The sequence below is a fragment of the Podarcis pityusensis genome, assembly GCF_964106645.2.
Source record: "Podarcis pityusensis genome assembly, chromosome: 13".
NCBI classification, from domain to species: Eukaryota; Metazoa; Chordata; class Lepidosauria; order Squamata; family Lacertidae; genus Podarcis; species Podarcis pityusensis.
The window spans coordinates 16,525,117-16,539,541 of NC_138038.1; the positions used below are offsets into that span (position 1 = coordinate 16,525,117).

Consider the following 14,425-nt stretch of genomic DNA (forward strand, 5'->3'; position numbering starts at 1 on the left):
CAACACCATCTGCAGGGAAACAGATTTATCATCCTTTTGGGTTAGGACATGGGCTCCATTCTTTCAAGACGAGCTTTTGCAGGACTCTACTTTCCCGGAAAGCGTGGAGTAAGGTGCTGGGAGTCCCCTTATTTTGCAGCTGCTATATACTTTTCTATATACTGCTAACATGCTGAAAGAGCTTCTAAGCAGTTCAAAAGTTTGAAATCAATTATAAAATCCATACATAATTAAAACACACAATAAAACAATTCCATCAAGTCATTAAAAGCATCCACAATTAAAACATTTTAAGTATTCCTATTTTTCAGGGGGGGAAATGATTTACATGGATTACTTGCTCCCCCTGAACCCCTGAATAATTAGAATGAGTGGGTGGTGAAAGCACCCTTAACTCTTCAAAGTTATGTAAGCTTTTTTTAAAAAAAATAAGAATGCTCATTGTTCAATTTCCCAGCCCCTAAGTGTGGGGGATGGAGGGTTGGTAGGTGCATCTAATCTTCTAGCTTGTGGAGTCTTTCTGTTAGCCGTCCTGGGCTGCTGACATTCATCGTTTTGTTTACTGTTGCATTTTATCGCCTATTCTTGTTTTAATATGTTGTTCATACTTTGGGAGCTTTGACCATTGGTCAGGCTGGCTGGGGCTGATGGGAGCTGGTGCTCAACAACATCTGCAGGGGCCACAGGTTCCCCATCTCTTGACCTACATATTTCAAACAGCCAACGCAACTAGTAGCCTGACCCTCCCGATAACTTGCCTAATTGTATTTAAAATCCATCTAAGCTAGTGGCTATCGCTACATCTTCTGGCAACCAATTCTATAAATCAATTACGAGTTGTGTGAAGAAGAGCTTCCTTTTGTCTGCTCTCTGCATCTCCTGCCAATCAGTTTCTTTGGATGACCCCTGGATGGCTCGGTTGGTTAGAGCATGCAGCAGCTTTGATCCCTGTTTGGGACATCTGCATATTCCTATAATTCTATGATCCCAAATTCTAGTATTATGAGAGGTAGGCCGAGGGCACTTATCTCTATCCTCTTTTTTCCATGTGGCGACTTATTTTACAAACTTCATCCCTCGCCTGTGAACTACGGTCACAGCTGCAAATTCAAATGGTTGTTGAGGAGGACAATCCCAGGGAATGGGACCTAGGACAGAGCGCATGATGCTCACACATTGCTATGGTAAAGCAGGTCACAGTCCAGATAGGATACAACCACTCTGTTCCACCACTCTGCACAGGAAATATGTGTGATAAATAAACCAGTTCTGCTCCAGCTCAGGAGTTACTGTGGCCTGGCGTTCATGCCCGAATACACCCCTTGTCGCTTTTATCAAGGACTGGGTGTTGTAACCTGAGTTCCATTCCTTGACCACTGATACCTCCATCCAAGGGTGACCAGAGAGGAGTTTCCTCCATCTCTTTTCAACATAGGAAATTCCGACTATTTGTCCACCTGAAGCCAGTGTTATCCACTCTGGCTGGCAGCAGAACTCTCCAGCTGAACTGTTCCCCAGACCTGCTCCCTGACCTTTTGTAGCTGGAGTCTGAGCCCAGGAACTTCTCCACTGAACTACACTTCGAAGACAGATATGGGACCCAATGTTGAAGGGGTGTGTGTGTGTGTGTGTGATGGCCTGGAACTCGGAACCAGAGGAGTCTCAGTCTGCACCGGATCCTTTGCCTCAGGCATCATCTGAACAAAGTCTGGGGCCTGATTCTGAAGAGCCCCAGTCTGCACAGGTTCTCCTGCAACAAACACCAGCTGGGCAGAGTCAGGGGTCTGAGCCTGCCCTGGCTCCAGATGCGGGGATTACCTTGTTGCCTTCAGCTGGGCAATCACTTACAGCTGCTCCAGCTACTGGTTGGGTCAGGGGAGGCTGAGGTGGCCCCTGGGTCTAGTAACGCAACGACATCTCCCGAGCTGCAGAGACTAAGGTCTGAGAGAAGGAGAGACCTGAGTACTTGCAGGAGGAGTGCTCGCCTTCGGGTGAGACAGGGAGGTGAGTCACCAGGGGATCAGGACCGGCCGCTACCCCGATAAAGATAAAAGGCTGTCAAACCCCGCCCCAGGTTCCGGGAGCAACAATGGTGTATGCTAGATCCTGCACCTGTCCTTGCCTGGTTTCCTGCCTCGTGTCCTGTCTTGGTCCTGTCGGACTGACTCCTAGCAGAACCTCCGGATTCTGGTCCGGTCCTGGACCGCGTTTCATGGGTTACCGCCAGGCCCAGCACAGTGTGTGTATACAAGAGAGGTCAAAAACTGAAGGCATGGCAAAGGGCCCCAAAGGCAGAATAAGCTGAGAGTATCATAGAATCAGAGTTGGAAGAGACTCTGAGAATCATCTAATCCAACCCCCTGAAATGCAGGACTAGGCAGATGCCTCAGATGGGGATCAAACCTGCAGCCTTGGCGTTATCAGCACAATGCTCTAACCAGCTGAGCTATCCAGGCAAATAGCTTTGTAAAAGTTACTTGCCCTGTAGTCACCAGTCTGCTGCAGGCTGGCAGAAGAAGGGCAGAGAGCGCCATCCTTATTACAGCAGCCTGACGTGTTTCTATGGTGGGTGCAGATTCTCTTCTCTTGAAGCCAGCTTTTGGCTTCCAGGCCGAGGTGGGACACAGCCATCTGCCCCTCCTGCACCAGCCTGCTTGCTCACTTGTTTGCATGCAAGTCTTTGTCCCCTACAGAGACCAGGCAAGTGCTTATTTACAAGGCTGAGATCAGAGACTGGGAAAGAGGGAGAACTGGGAGGTGTGATGCAAAGATGGTCTGGGGAGATGGACAGGGAAATTGGGGTGGTCCCTCATATCCCTTGTTACTGTTGCTACTAATCATAGAATTGTAGAGTCAGAAGGCACCCCAGGGGTCATCTAGTCCAACCCCCTGCAGTGCAGGAATAATAATAACAATTTGTACCCTACCTTTCCTCCAAAGGAGCTGAAGGTGGCGTACACAATTCCCCACTTTCACACAGCAAGTTTCATGGCCAAGTAGGGATTCGAACTCTGGACTCCCAGGCACTAGGCCAGCACTCTAGCCACTACACCACTGGCTCCCCATAGAGTCAGGAGAGGCCCAAAGGCCACTTAGAGCAACATCCACACAACAGAACCATCCATTCACCAGTCAAAACCAGATCACAATGGACAAACAGAAAGGATTTGCACTGCAGAGGATGGGGAGCAGGAGACATAGAATCATGGAATTGCAGAGTTGGAAGGGACCTCAAGAGGCATCTAGTCCAATCCTCCACAATGCAAGAATCCCTGGGTGGGCTCGAACCACCAAACTTCTGGTTAACAGCAAGACACACTGGCCCATTGTGCCACAGGGCTCTACATCTCATCAAGGTAACTCACGCCACACTACATTTTCTTAGTGCTCAGTTTGGCATGCCATCTGATCATTTCGATATGCAAGATATCACTCTAGTAAGCAAGCCAAGCCTTATTCACAATGCCTTCCCCTCCATCCTATGTCACAAGTCAGTGGGATGGGAAAGCAAGTGGGGGGCGGGCAGGGAGAGGCAGGATTCCTTTCGAAGCCCATAGGTCTCCATTCTGCCAGGACCAGAATAGCAACCCAACTGAACCACTGAATTTCACTGATGGAAATGTTTCCTAGGAGCGGGTTGGAGAGATGCAAAAGAGGGCAGGAGGCGGAGGAGGACCACAGGGTCTAGACCCCCCCCCCTTTAAGGATTTGGAGGAAGCAGGGTGAAGGAAGCAGAGGGGACTGAGAGGCAACTAGGCCCAATGTGTGTGGAGGGAAGAGGGGCTTGGCCGACTGGGGAGAGGGCATAATAAGGTGGGACGTGAGAGGGTTGGAGGGGAGGGGGAGCTGCAGATATCCACCAGTGTAGGGTTGGGGGTTCAAGGGGGTACGCTGGGGAAAGGATGCATGAGGAAGAAGCAAGTAATATACTCCGAACCGTGTGTGTGTGTGTGTGTGTGTGTGTGCAATGCTTGGATGGTGATGGAGGAGGCAAGGGGCGAAGAAGGAGGTGAGCCGAGAAGCGAGCCTCGCTGGTTCTGCTGCATCCTCTCCATCCCTGGTCCATCCATTCCTGCATCCCTGGTACCCAACTCTCTCTTCTCTCCCCCCCCCCGCCTCTTCCACCCGCGCCGCATCCCCATGGCAACCGCTCACCATCTCCTCCCTTCGCCTTTCCTCCTTCGCCACGGCTGTCGCGCGCTCTCCACCGCCATCCCCCCGCTCCGTCTCTTTCGCCGCGGCAGTGCAAAGGGGGGAGGCGGGCGGGGGGAGGAATCCGCCTTCGCCCCCTCGACGAGCGGAGCCGAGAGAAAGGGGAAGGGACTCGGCATGCAGGAGCTGCCGCGGATGGATGGATGGAGGCGGGGAGGGAAGGAAGAAGGGAGGGAGGGGGGCAGAGGCGGAAGCACGGCGCATCCTCCCAGCGGCAGCGCGGCCAGGGGAGGGGAGATGGGGATGAAGGGAGGGTGGGCTTCTCTATCCTTCTCCTTCCCCCAAGCCTTTCCGCCGCCTCCCTTTCTCTCCTCCAATTCTCCTTCCGCCTTCCCTCCTTCCTCTCCCCCTTGTATGGCTCGCTTCAGCTTTTCATCCCTCTCCCCCCCCCCCGCCACCTCTATTCCTTCCTTCCTGCCCCTTCTCCAGTTCTTCTTTCTCCTCGCCCACCCCCTCCATCCGTAAAAAATCTGCAAGCCCTACAACCCCCACCCCCCACCCCGCACTCCTTCCGAAAATGGGTATCCTTATCTCCCCTTCTCCCCAACCCCACGAATATCCCAGACGGGAAAAACCCTGCAGAAAGCAATTTGCATGTGCGATAATATTCTTCAGTGGATGCAGGTTTCAGAATTGCCAGGTGCTTACTTGGCAGAGGGACTGAGCTAGGGCCCATCGACCCTCTCCTCCAGCTCCCTGCAGCATGGTATATATGCCTTAAAACCACCCAGGTAACTTCGGGGGCTTCATATTTTACATCTCTTCTAGGCACATATGTACATTGCTATGTGCACCTCCCATTCTGCCTGCCAACCAAAAACCTGCCCCTTCCACAGGGATGCACCTCAATCAGGCGTGTACCTAGGGCTTGGATAGGTTGGCCCCTGGCAAGGGTGCAAGCCTGGGGGGGGCACAAAAATCTCGCCTCTCCACTATGTCTCGAGTGACCAGGAGTCCGCCCACCTGCTCTCCTGGCTAAGGGCTCTGAACCTCATCTGCCCTGCCAGTAGTGATGTCCACATTCGCTTCAAATAATAATAATAATAATAATAATAATAATAATAATAATAATACCACCCCACCCATCTGACTGGCTTTCCCCAGCCACCAAAAGGATACTAAAAGCACAATAAAACATCAAACATTGCAAACATCCCAATACAGAGCTGCTTTCAGATGTTTCCTAAGTGGTTTATTTCCTTGACATCTGATGGGAGGGTGTTCCACAGGGTGGGTGCCACTACCAAGAAGACCCTCTGCCTGGTTCCCTGTAACCTCACTTCTCGCAGTGAGGGAACCGCCAGAAGGCCCTCGGCGCTGGACCTCAGTGTCTGGGCTGAATGACGGAGGTGGAGACGCTCCTTCAGGTATACTGCCCTACCCACCTACCCCCCCCCCTCCATACAGGAGTGCCACAGAGGTCAGGCCCATTGCCCCTTGAGCCACCTCCTTATTCCCAGTTGATCTCTCACCCCCCCACCATCGTCCTCCTTCACTGCTCTTCTCCCCAGTCATCCTTTCTACCCCCCCCCTCCCCATTTGTCACACCCGCTTTTCCCTTCATTCTCTGGTCACCTGCCAGGAGAGCAGCTGTTTTAGTCTGTTTTAGCAAATATAACAAAGAGTTCTGGCTGCGAAAGCTAAGAAACCAATACATCTATTGCGGCTTGAGTTTCTGAAGGCAAAAGCCTAGTTTGTCGGATGCACAACGTACCGACTATGCATCTGGCCACCTGATGTCACGAAATGTCTTATCCTCCACCCAAGCAAGTAAAGAATACCAGCTCACTCTTTAACCAACATCCAAAAATTAATTCATATTTGGTATCTGTTGAATTTGTATTTAACAGGCTCGTATTCTGATGCATTTTTTCTAAGTTCGTAAGATCTTTCAGCGAAGGTAACAAAATAATTTGAGTTAATTTGGGCACGCAAGATCACACTCTTAGCCCACATGAATTAATCCAGAATAATCGCCACCCCGTGTGGTTCTCTTCTTGCAAAAATTGCATCCACTCAGTCACATGAAACAAGTTAACACACAGGGGAAGAGCGTCACCCCATGTTTCTTTAACCGCAAATTATGTTGACAAAGGGGTGGTTTAAATCCACATTTGGAGATGGGGGAAATTACAGTGAGTGTCTGGAAATCATACTACATTCACACACACACACACACACACACAGCCTTGCTGTTCTTGGTGAAACGTTTCTCTTAGAACCTAGCAAAACATGTGTCTTCAAAAAAAAAATGTCCCCAGAAATGAAAATTTAAAAATCCAGTGCTCTATCTCTCCAATCCCACTTTAGGGTTCTCGCTCTCACTTCAGGGCAAATCGATTTTACAAACTTACACTGGTCTCCAACACATTTAACTGGCTTTCCTTCAAAGGTTCCTGGAAACCAGAATTTAGTGGAGCAACTGATAACTCAATAATCATAGGAAAGGAGATAGAATGGCTGTCAAGTCACCTGTAGAATAGATTTGCAGAAGGGGGACTTGCTACAAAACACTGCAGCCTGGAATGCTCCTGCTGAGAGTGCCAGCCAGCCACGCTTCCCCCCCGCCCCATTCTATTCCCCCTCACCACCAATTTTTTCTTCCATCCCTCCCAACAGTCAGTCAGCCTTCTGTGTCCACTGAGCTCACTCAGTCCTTCACTGGGATGCTCTGGGGTTTGTTTTTAACCTCTGCAGGTTATGTGGAGCATAGTGGTGCATCCAGAAAACTGCTACCGTATTTGCAAAGCTAAGCAGGGTCTCGTGTGGTTTCTAATTGGATGGGAGACCACTGCATTGCAGGGGGTTGGACTAGATGACCCTTGGGAAGCTGTCCTACAATTCTGTGATTCTATTCTATAAAACTGGGGGTTCCCCCGCCAAGCCTGCTGATACCTCCCCTTTGGTGGATAGGTGGCACCATTTTGGTAGCAGTAGGCTTGCCATATGTCAGGAAAATTCCCAATATGCCCTGGCTTTCTGTTGTGAAAATGGGGCCATGGTCACGATGGAGTCACAATGCCCCTGTGACTCTGGACAAATAGAAGCAACAGAGCATGTGCTTCTCCAATGTCTTTATTAGAGAGACATTTGAACTAGCCTCATCTTACCATGAATGTGGAATGTATTTCAATTAATTGATTATGATTTTATGTAAACTGTGTTATTTTTACCATTGTTAGCCGCTCTGAGCCAGGCTTAGGCTGGGGAGGGTGGGATATAAATAAAAATTTATTATTATTATTATTATTATTATTATTATTATTATTATTACTACTGCGTAAGTACCCAAGGCACGCAGGACAATTCTATACCTCCCTGCTGCTTTCAGATACCAACCCTGCTACAACATGTAATGTTGCCAGATTCTGCACAGCAGCGCTCAAAATCCGTCAGATGATGACCTGTGCCACAAACCAGATATAATGAGCACTCGCATTGGAGTGCTCTGTAGGCTGATAGCTACAGTCTTATATATACTAACTTTTTACGAACTTTCACTCTTGTCTAATGTTCCTAACCCTTCTTTTAGACTCGCTTAACTTCTTTAATATAGACAGAAGAAGACAGATGATAGATAGATAGATAGATCGATAGATAGATTGATAGATATAGATTATAGAGATAGATAGAGAGATTTTCCATTTTTAACATTCACATAACATCTTATTCCTTTTTACATAACTTTTAGCTCCGCAGAATCACTCGACTTCCCTCCGTCTCATCATCTGGTTTTCACATGCTTACGTCGTATTTCTGCACATTTATATCATCACAATTCTACATTTATTCCAATATTTTTAAAACTTTAATCAAATGTTTAAAAAAAATTCTTCTAATAAACATTGCAAGATTTATTGCAGTCCTGCTAGTGTTTTTATATGTTTACAATAATTGTCTATATATTGAATGAATTTACTCCAATCTCTCTGGAATGTTGGGCTGCTCTGGTTTCAGATTTCCCCTGTCAGCTTTGCTAATTCTGCATAGTCCATCATCTTCATCTGCCATTCTTCTAGACTCACTTAGCTTCTTTAGGATTCTTATAGACTTATATACTTTCTGTTTTAACTCATTTTAGGGTTTTTTAGAACTTTTTTTTTTTTTAAGATTTTAAATGATTGTACCCCTCCTTCCTTTTGCTTCTCTATGACCATAATAAAGATTTGGTGGTGTTGTCAGGGGGAGAATTTTGCGGAAGCGGCAAAATGACAGGGAAAACCTGGATGTATGGCAACAGAATGGAAAAAGCAGCAGAAACAGCTCCAAAGGCTTAAAATCATTATGGGGGGGGGGGGAGGTTTCCCAAACAACTTGGGTTTGTTCCCAAAGAAAGCTCAACAATTTTGGTGGGTTTCTTAAAATAAATAAATTACCTTTTGAAATATGGCAACCCTAGGCAGCAGGGTGGAAGCCATTTTGGTATGTCTGCTCATAAGCAGTTGCAAATAACATCTGAAGGAAGCAAAACAAACCAAGCAACCACCACCATCACCCCCCCCCCAAAAAAACCATGGAAGGTTTCTCCCACCCATCCTCATAATTTGCTTCCTTCAGATATGTGTGGCGGGGGTGAGGAGAGAGATGGTTGTGTGTTGCCCCAGGTGGACAGGAAATATTTCTTCTGAGTCCCTAAGCTGCATGATTTGGGTAGGGTCTGGCTAGCTGCCTCTCCTGTACAAAGTGAGCAGGTTGGGATTTTGGATGGGCGCACGAACACAGGTATTTATTACATGAACAGCATACTGTTAATTTAATATGGCTTTTGAAATGTTTCTTATTAATGTCACTGTATCGATTCCTATTTGGCGCATGGTTCTGAGATGCTTTGGAATGCAAAGCAACGAGGGGGTGTTTTCTAAATAAATAAATAAATGTCAGTGGCCCCTGGCCAAAGTTTTCCTCCATCGGCGAGGCCCGGCAGGCTTACCTGACTGGTAAGGCAATGCTTCAAATTCGCACTGGGCACCTGCATCCCAGCCACCTTTTGAGTTTTCCACAATGCAACTGTTGCAGGGAATTCCCCCCCCCAATCATTCAGTTTGTACAAACACGACACACACACTCACACGACATATGTGACGTTTCTGTTATAAATTCATAGTAAATCAACCGTACATCGGATTTACACCGGTCCACTTTTATTTTGCTCCATGAAGAAAGGACTATCAAAGGGGATAGGTTTGATACAGGGTGGCCATAATCCCTTGAGCATACCAGCATGTACACAGGAGCCCTGCCCAGATGTTATGCCAACCCTGATGGTCTTAGACAGAAGACCATCAAGGTCACAAAGAACTTGCATATGGGAGTGGATTCAGTGCGGACTGGAACAAAGGACAATGATCAGCTCTTCCCTCTGGGGGCAGGAAACTGCAAGCTCCCCTTTGTCACCTGGAAAGTACTCATGAGGAGGGGGAAAGGAGGAACCAGCCAGGTGACAAAATACTCAGGTTACCTCCACAAACCCCTCCCGCAACCCCTCCTTTTTGTGATGTATCAATGATGTAGTCATGATGTAGTTCTAGGGGGATTAGTAACTAATAAAAGTTGGGATCTTCTTTTGTTCTGGGCTTCCATCTTGCTTCATCTTGTTGTGGGTGGGAGTCCTGTCGCGACAGTTTCCAATAAAGGCCAAGCCTACAGGCTGCTGTTTTGCTCCATATTGTCCTGGTTGGTGTCTTTGTTTTTTGCCCAAGGGAGCCCTCGGATTCCTCTGTTAACCCATCAGAGAAACGTTATGCAAGGGGCACTGTGTGAAACAACAATAATATAAAAAGTAGCTGGAGCCAGCTGCCTGGTGCTGCTCAGAGAGCTGGGTCAGGAAAATTGGGGGGGGGGGTTTCGCTGCATCAGCAGGGGGGCCTGCCAGGTGGTTGGGGCCGTGGCAATTCATTGCCCATGGCTGCCAGGTGCTGACACCAGGGTCTGGGAGCTGCCATGTTGCAAGAGCTGCCATGCTGCTACTGACAAGGTGTGAATATATACACCCATGGTTTAAAGATCTATTGACCCCAAACACAGCTGGTGATTTAGTCTGCCCAACCAATGCTTACCAACGTGCATCTATCTTATCAACACTGAATGAGTGCTGTCCTCTCGCTTTCAGGTTGGATTTCACAACCCATCAAAACTTTCTGGAGCCAAACCTATCTCTACCCTGGTAACAGCTCTAAAGAGAAACTACGTTGATTGGCTGAAGGACTTAGTCCATGGCTCTGGGGCCATGTGACTTTGCTGTGAGGGGAAGAAAAACCATTATAGGCTGCCTGAATTACGTGGATAAAACCTCTTTGCAGACAGAGCAGAACCATAGCTGTCAACGTTTCCCTTTTTTTAAGGGAAATTCCCTTATTCCGAATAGGATTCCTCGCAAGAAAAGGGAAAAGTTGACAGCTATGAGCAGAACAAGAGCCAAAGACAGGAAGAAGCGAGACCACCAGCCGTTGCCAAGTTGGTGCCCTTGAGATGTTTTGGACCACAGCTAAGGCTAGTCCTCCAGTGGCGGTGGCTGCTCTAGCAACACTCGCCAATTTTCACGACAGCCGACCTCATGGCGTCGGAGGGAGAGGAATGTTCAACACCCAGAAAAATGACACAGGAGATAATGATGCAAAGATGTCTAGCTAGCGACTCTCCGCTGGGAACTGATGATGGACAGCAAAGAGGAGAGGGCTGGAAAGAGGTTAATCATCTGAGGTTAAAACCTTCCACTAATTTGTCTATCACTTCCCGTTCCCAAGCCATATAATTTCCTTCTTTGCTAGGATTAAACAAAATATGAGGAAGGGGGAGAGGATAAGGGGCGGGAAGCATTTCTATGATAAATAAAAGCACCCACATACTTAATTTCTACCCTGTGGGTATTTAGGTCCTCCTAGACTGATTACAGTGTGGCGGGCGGGTGTCTTGCAACATGTCATTGATGCAGTAATAGTACATTTGTGGTGGATTTATCCTGGATCATCCACACATCAATTTGCTTTAGTAATTGCCCTGTGATGCTTCCCCAACGTTACTGCCTCACTGGCGGGGCACAACAAACGCAAAACAACAGCAACAAACATTTGTGGTATGAAAACTTGCAGGATTTCAGGAGGAGCTTAAAGGACATGCACTGAAAGGCAACAAAGCACTACGTCCACTCAAAAAGTTTCTGCAAGCGCAGGAGTGCCAGCTGGGTCCCGCAACCATGGGTGCCTGGCGCCGTGGGTGCCACTGCAGCATGGACCGAAATTTGTGGGCTCCCAGCCCCTTGGTGGGGAATTTTGTGGGTGCTTGAGCCCCCAGGGTCCCGGGGACTTGGCACCTATGTGCAGGTGTGAACAGTAATCACAGAGAGATGGCGTATAACCGCCGCAATATCATCATGGGCACCTATCATCATGAATGCACATTGAAAAGGAGGGTTTTATATCGCTCACTGGCAGGGCTGTTAACACAGGCCTGCAGCAGGGAGGTTTTCCCCCTTTGTTTCCCCCCCCCCTTAAACAAAGGGAAGACAGGGAGGAGCGGGATGGGAGTTGCATTATGCACAGTGCGCTGTTAATTCACAGCACCGGAACACACTGCAAAGGTATGGCCCTACTACAAACCACAAACGCCATTCTCCTGGCCATTTGTTGCTGCCCTCAGGTTAATGGTTAGTGTCTGAATCAAGCATGAGCACTTGGCCTCTTCCCAAGGTGATGTGAGACCAGGCAACCTCTTACACCTGGAATGAGAGCAAGAGAAGCTGGTGAAAGGGAAAATGCAATGCTCTGGGCTTTATTTGTTTGTTCTGGTACCCATTATGGGGAACTCCTTCCCTTAGGAGACTAATTAGGTTGCCTCCCTCCCAGTTTTTATAAAAGCAGCTTTCATCCCACAGGACATTTGAAGGTGGTTAAAAGCAATTGTTGGGTTTTCATCTGGTTGGTCTTAAGGCTGCCTAATATTATTACGATTTTGACCTCGTCTGCTGTCTGGTGCTATTTTTGTGTTTTGTTGCCTTTGTCGTTTGCATCACGGAGCCGGTTTTAATCTTGCATGTATTTTATATCTGAACGGTGAACTACCTTGGGAAATCCTTATGGGGGAGGAAAGATGATCCATGGATTTAATTAATAAACATATGAATAATAAAGGAGTGCATCTTTAATTGATATGAAATGGGGCGTGGGGCCAAATTGCACCTCGTGTGCACAGAATGTGGCTTTTGTGCAGACAAGTGTGGCTTGTGACAATGGGACAAATGAAAATAATTACTAAGCTACCATAGGGTGCAAAGAGGATTGGCCGGTGAATTGTCAGCCTGTTCCATGACTGTGGTTAAATATTGCCAAACATTACATGAAGCTAAGAATGCCACTGGGAATGTCCAGATAATTGTATCCTCTTCTTATTGATTTATTTAATTTAACAGGATTTATTCATCAACAAAACCTATAAGAAGATTACATAAAATATTAAAGATACATTAAAATTGCCCATAAAATCTGACAAGCTGACCTAAAAAATGTTTAAAAATATAAATAAAATCAGCAATTAAAAAAATACATTATAAAATAAATTAACATTTTAAAATACATCTCACATTTACTTTTGGCTTAATAAGTCAGGATTTGAACAAGCCTTTCACGGAAGCATAGAAGCATAGAATTGAAGGAACCACGAGGGTCATCTAGTATAATTCCCTGCAATGCAAGAATCTTTTGCCCAACATGGGGCTCAAACCCACGACCCATGCGATTAAGAGCCTCAAGCTCTGCCAACCAAGCTCCTCTTTCAATCGCTTATGCAGTCCCTTTGATTCTCTCTTCACAGTGGAAGCCAACAACCAAGAGGCCTTCCACTAGATATCATTTGCAGTTTCGTTTCAACTGGGAAACTGTGGTTAACAGTTTCAAACAGCTTCTCCTGCTCTGGAGGGTAGGACTCGAACCAATGGCAAGTCAGTAATTATGGCATAAGCTTTTATGGGCTAGAGTCCACTTCAGCAGATGTATCTAATGAAGTGGACTGTAATCTATGAACATTCATTCCAGAACAAATCCATTTGTCTTCAAGGCACCTCAAGAGTCTTCATTGTCTATGCCAATGCAATGTTGAGGACAACATCTGGAGGGTCACAGCTTCCTAATCCGAAAAAGCAACGTTTTGTGGCAAGTCCCCACTTGTTCTCTCTCTAATACCAAACTTTAGTGATGCTGTTTGGAAATGAAACAGGGCCAAAAATATATATAGTGGTTTCTGCATACTTAGGGGGACTCCCTAGGTGGGCAGAAGTACAGTGGTACCTCGGGTTAAGTACTTAATTCGTTCCGGAGGTCCGTACTTAACCTGAAACGGTTCTTAACCTGAAGCACCACTTTAGCTAATGGGGCCTCCCGCTGCTGCCACGCCGCCAGAGTACGATTTCTGTTCTCATCCTGAAGCAAAGTTCTTAACCTGAAGCACTATTTCTGGGTTAGCGGAGTCTGTAACCTGAAGCGTATGTAACCCGAGGTACCACTGTATATTCATTTGTACATTAAAATAATAACAATTAAAAAAGAAAGCATGAGTTTGAATGGCCCAGAAGGACCCATGAACAATAAGATTCTGACATCAGGAAGAACTTTCTGACAGTAAGAGCTGTTCAGCAGTGCAGTGGTCTTCCTTAGGAGGTTGTGGACTCTCCTTCCTTGGATGTTTTAAAGCAGAGGTTGGATGGCTACCTTTCTTGTATGATCAATCTAGTTGAGATTCCTGCATTGCAGGGGGTTGGACTATTTTCTGAGAATCCTCCAGAAAAATAATCTCTCAAAGGACCTGTTGATGGCATTTTACCATTGTACTGTTGAGTGTGTATTAACTTATGGTCTCTGTGTGTGGTTTGGGAGCTGCACGGTCAGGGGAAAAACAATGTTGTCCAGGGTTGTAAAGACTGCGGAGAGAATAATTGGGTGCACTCTTCCCACCTTGGATCAAATCTATGCTTCCAGGTGCCATAAGAAAGCTGCAGAGATAGTGCACACCCCAGAAATGATCTCTTTCAGCTTCTGCATTCTGGAAGAAGGTACAGGGTTATAAAGTCTAGGACTAGCCACCTGAGAAACAGTTTCTATCCAAATGCGATTTTGGTTTTAAACGCAGTGTAAGGTAGTCTTTATGTGAGTATATTGTATTCAGTTATGGAGTATCAGAATTGTTAGGTGCTAACCAGGCTAGGATAGCTGGGATAGCAGGTTTG

At 46.9% G+C, this 14,425-nt stretch overlaps 1 protein-coding gene across 3 annotated transcripts in view; it reads right to left on the reverse strand.

The window, feature by feature from the left end:
* The window catches only part of LRRC4B (leucine rich repeat containing 4B), a 147,136-nt gene that overhangs the window by 64,449 nt on the left and 68,262 nt on the right, over positions 1-14,425 (reverse strand). Inside the window, exon 1 of one of the 3 annotated variants that reach the window (XM_080976758.1) lies at positions 4,156-4,379. The exons of the other annotated variants lie outside the window; for them this stretch is intronic. The gene's annotated coding sequence lies outside the window, so the exon portion shown is untranslated. Of the gene's footprint in view, positions 1-4,155; positions 4,380-14,425 lie in introns of those variants that run through there. 3 annotated transcript variants of the gene reach the window in all.